Consider the following 5,306-nt stretch of genomic DNA (forward strand, 5'->3'; position numbering starts at 1 on the left):
CCGGGACCGCCTGGAGGACGTCGCTCGCAACGGGACCACTCGGGACACCGCATGGTCGGGTAAGTGATGCCGGGGGATGGGTAAGGGACACTTAGCAGAGCGGTGTGTGTCCCGATCCCCGTGATCGGGACTTACACACCGCGCTGCTAAATATTCTGATAGCGAAACGCTGCTATTAGCTAGTCAGAGTTGACCAGCTGATAGCAGCGATCGCTGGGGGGGGGGGTGGGGGATGAAACCCCCCGTGGTCGCATGGTAAGATGGCTGGCTATCAGTGATAGCCACCATCTTACCGGGCGCTGCGGGATGCCGCGAGTAGCGGCAAAAATGTTCATGACGTACCTGTATGTCATGGGTCGGGAACACCTTGCCACCCATGACGTACAGGTATGTCATAGGTCGGGAAGGGGTTAATGGTATAGAGAACTGTGTCTAGTGCATTAACTCTGATTTTTTGCCCATTGAAACCAGTAGGCCCATTGTGGTCTATGGGGAAAGCTGCTGAGTTGCCCATAGCAACCAATCAGATCGCTTCTTTCATTTTTGAAAAAGTCTCTGAAAAATGAAGGAAGTAATCTGATTGGTTGCTATGGGCAACTCAGAAACTTTTCCAGGAAAATATGCTGAGTTGCCCATAGCAACCAATCAGATCGCTTCTTTCATTTTGCAAAGGCATTGTGAAAAATGAAAGAAGCAATCTGGTTGCTATGGGCAACTGCACAACTCTTCCTCTACACTGGTCTTAATGAATCTCCCCCATAGAGGGAGATTTATCAAAACCTGCCCAGAGGAAAAGTTTCTGAGTTGCCCATAGCAACCAATCAGATCGCTTCTTTCATTTTTGAAAAAGCCTCTGAAAAATGAAGGATATTTTTGAGATTTTGGAAGCTGGGATACTCACTACACCCATGCATATCTAGATAATTAAGTATGGGGGGAACTTAAATTTATTTTTTAAATCACATAGAGTTTTGACTTTACTTCATTATGGTCGAATAAAGCACTTAAAGAGTTCCTTAAAATTAAAGATTCACTCTTTTGGATGAAAAGGGGCTTATTTATGTAAATCAATTATACGCTTTAGGTCAAATAAAGTCGTTTGAAGAGATAGCCCATAAGTGTGTGGGGGGAAGACAATCACAAACATTGTTTTTTACAAATAAGTAACACAGATCATAAAGCAATAAAAGGAGAGATTGGAGATTTCAGGGATTCTATATATAAGAAAAGTTTAATTAGACTATTTCCTTATGCAAAGTTGCTGTCTGGGCATGCTGGGAGTTGTGGTTCTTCAGCGGTTGGGGGTTCACAGCTTGAAGACCACTGCTATAGAGGGTGCAAATGTATCTGAGCCCTGGAACTCAAATAATGTGAAATATGAGATGATCAAAATGGAGCCCCTGCACTAATTACTTGGGTTCTGAGGTCTGTAAGGTCCATAGTAAAAACATCAGGTTCTGTCTATAGCAGATACTAAATCATGGCAGCTCAAAGAAACAAGCAGTCATTCTGACATGTCACATGTGATGTCATAGACAGCTGGAGGCCTGACATCCCACTGACAGCCGCCCGAGCCTTCAGTCTGTTCCAGTGCGATTAGTGAGAATAGTGAGATTAGCGTCTTCTTTTTCTACTTGTCTGAAATGGAGCTAAAAGGACTGGGGTTCGTCCCCCTCCTGTTGGCGTTTTGGTGTGCGGCCTGGCTTGCCACCAGCTACATCATGACGGTCGTCCTCGGCCATGCAGCCTCGCCACTGATGAGCATCAGGTAAGATAAACAAGCAAATGATTCTTATTTCATGGGTTGGGAGTGAGGAAATATCCATAATAACATTGGTTTCTTTTCCTTCACAGTGACGTGGGAAATGTCTTTCCCGAAAGCATATTATTCAGAATTGGATTTATAGGGACGTCCATTGGCACTTTGGTACTAACCTTTCTTATTTATAAGTATATGGTTATGCATACTGAAGAGTTCAGGGGTCATCAGGTCCTGATCCAGAGGATCCTGCTGGCCATTGTGTGGGCCTCCTGTTTTTCCACAGCTGTTATGCATGTATTGTCCCCCGAAGAATATCCCAGGATACACTTTGTCAGCACGATAATTTCCATTACATGTGAAGCCTTATACTACCTTGGGCAGTCCATCCAGATGTATAAATTACCAGGAGCAAAAAAAGTCATCCACCATAGTAGATGCACCTGCTGTGGCCTGACTTTTGTCTGTGTAGTTTTCTATTTTGGATATGAAACATTAAAGGAATTATTCCATAATGATGAAGACTGGGACGAGATCCGTGAAATCCCCATCATAATCATCGAGTGGGTGATGCTTCTACTGATCCTGATAAACATCGTGACCTATTATTCCACCATGCAGAGGTTATTGTTGACCGTCTCCAGAAACAGCTGCACACTCTCTCTTAGAGTAAAAATTGATGACTTCGGGGTGTAGACCACCACGGGGGCCATCAAGTGGACTTCTGGGAGAGATACTGCACAGGACACGGAAAACATCTAAAGAAGAATAACTGGGGGACTACATATGGTGCCAGTAATCATGACACAATAATATGAGCTGGTGATATTACCTATACAAAAAAAAATTATAAAAAAATATTGGTGTGTGAAGTGTAATACCTAGTTAGAAAAACAGAATCAAATTCATCATTATAACCCCCCTCTGCATTACCCTGTTTATTATTTTTCAAGCAAGCACTTTGTTCTAATTCGTCCACTCTCTGGCGTGCTCCTTGTATAAGGGGTTTGGGATACCCTTTTTGTTTAAAACGATCCTCCAGGTTCTCTAGTTGTTGTAGGTATTTTTGTGTGGAAGAACAATTCCTTCGGATTCTTTTCATTTGACCGAATGGAATGTTCTTCTTCCATTATTTAAGATGGCAACTGTTAAAGTCGAGGTATCTGTTTGCATTCACCTCCTTAAAATAGTTGGCAGTATGCGAACAGCCATCCTGAATATAGATATTTAAATCCAGGAACTCACATTTTTTGGGGGACTGATGCAGCGCTGCCTTTGGCAATTTCTGGCTCTGCTATAGCGCTTTTTTTGAGGGGGCGTGTCGGCTGCCCCTTCATCTGGCGGTCAACCTGCGCCGCCGGGACGCAGCGCCGCCGGGACCGCCTGGAGGACGTCGCTCGCAACGGGACCACTCGGGACACCGCATGGTCGGGTAAGTGATGCCGGGGGATGGGTAAGGGACACTTAGCAGAGCGGTGTGTGTCCCGATCCCCGTGATCGGGACTTACACACCGCGCTGCTAAATATTCTGATAGCGAAACGCTGCTATTAGCTAGTCAGAGTTGACCAGCTGATAGCAGCGATCGCTGGGGGGGGGGGGGGTGGGGGATGAAACCCCCCGTGGTCGCATGGTAAGATGGCTGGCTATCAGTGATAGCCACCATCTTACCGGGCGCTGCGGGATGCCGCGAGTAGCGGCAAAAATGTTCATGACGTACCTGTATGTCATGGGTCGGGAACACCTTGCCACCCATGACGTACAGGTATGTCATAGGTCGGGAAGGGGTTAATGGTATAGAGAACTGTGTCTAGTGCATTAACTCTGATTTTTTGCCCATTGAAACCAGTAGGCCCATTGTGGTCTATGGGGAAAGCTGCTGAGTTGCCCATAGCAACCAATCAGATCGCTTCTTTCATTTTTGAAAAAGTCTCTGAAAAATGAAGGAAGTAATCTGATTGGTTGCTATGGGCAACTCAGAAACTTTTCCAGGAAAATATGCTGAGTTGCCCATAGCAACCAATCAGATCGCTTCTTTCATTTTGCAAAGGCATTGTGAAAAATGAAAGAAGCAATCTGGTTGCTATGGGCAACTGCACAACTCTTCCGCTACACTGGTCTTAATGAATCTCCCCCATAGAGGGAGATTTATCAAAACCTGCCCAGAGGAAAAGTTTCTGAGTTGCCCATAGCAACCAATCAGATCGCTTCTTTCATTTTTGAAAAAGCCTCTGAAAAATGAAGGATATTTTTGAGATTTTGGAAGCTGGGATACTCACTACACCCATGCATATCTAGATAATTAAGTATGGGGGGAACTTAAATTTATTTTTTAAATCACATGGAGTTTTGACTTTACTTCATTATGGTCGAATAAAGCACTTAAAGAGTTCCTTAAAATTAAAGATTCACTCTTTTGGATGAAAAGGGGCTTATTTATGTAAATCAATTATACGCTTTAGGTCAAATAAAGTCGTTTGAAGAGATAGCCCATAAGTGTGTGGGGGGAAGACAATCACAAACATTGTTTTTTACAAATAAGTAACACAGATCATAAAGCAATAAAAGGAGAGATTGGAGATTTCAGGGATTCTATATATAAGAAAAGTTTAATTAGACTATTTCCTTATGCAAAGTTGCTGTCTGGGCATGCTGGGAGTTGTGGTTCTGCAGCGGTTGGGGGTTCACAGCTTGAAGACCACTGCTATAGAGGGTGCAAATGTATCTGAGCCCTGGAACTCAAATAATGTGAAATATGAGATGATCAAAATGGAGCCCCTGCACTAATTACTTGGGTTCTGAGGTCTGTAAGGTCCATAGTAAAAACATCAGGTTCTGTCTATAGCAGATACTAAATCATGGCAGCTCAAAGAAACAAGCAGTCATTCTGACATGTCACATGTGATGTCATAGACAGCTGGAGGCCTGACATCCCACTGACAGCCGCCCGAGCCTTCAGTCTGTTCCAGTGCGATTAGTGAGATTAGCGTCTTCTTTTTCTACTTGTCTGAAATGGAGCTAAAAGGACTGGGGTTCGTCCCCCTCCTGTTGGCGTTTTGGTGTGCGGCCTGGCTTGCCACCAGCTACATCATGACGGTCGTCCTCGGCCATGCAGCCTCGCCACTGATGAGCATCAGGTAAGATAAACAAGCAAATGATTCTTATTTCATGGGTTGGGAGTGAGGAAATATCCATAATAACATTGGTTTCTTTTCCTTCACAGTGACGTGGGAAATGTCTTTCCCGAAAGCATATTATTCAGAATTGGATTTATAGGGACGTCCATTGGCACTTTGGTACTAACCTTTCTTATTTATAAGTATATGGTTATGCATACTGAAGAGTTCAGGGGTCATCAGGTCCTGATCCAGAGGATCCTGCTGGCCATTGTGTGGGCCTCCTGTTTTTCCACAGCTGTTATGCATGTATTGTCCCCCGAAGAATATCCCAGGATACACTTTGTCAGCACGATAATTTCCATTACATGTGAAGCCTTATACTACCTTGGGCAGTCCATCCAGATGTATAAATTACCAGGAGCAAAAAAAG

This window comes from Hyla sarda (assembly GCF_029499605.1).
Source record: "Hyla sarda isolate aHylSar1 chromosome 2 unlocalized genomic scaffold, aHylSar1.hap1 SUPER_2_unloc_11, whole genome shotgun sequence".
Lineage (NCBI taxonomy): Eukaryota > Metazoa > Chordata > Amphibia > Anura > Hylidae > Hyla > Hyla sarda.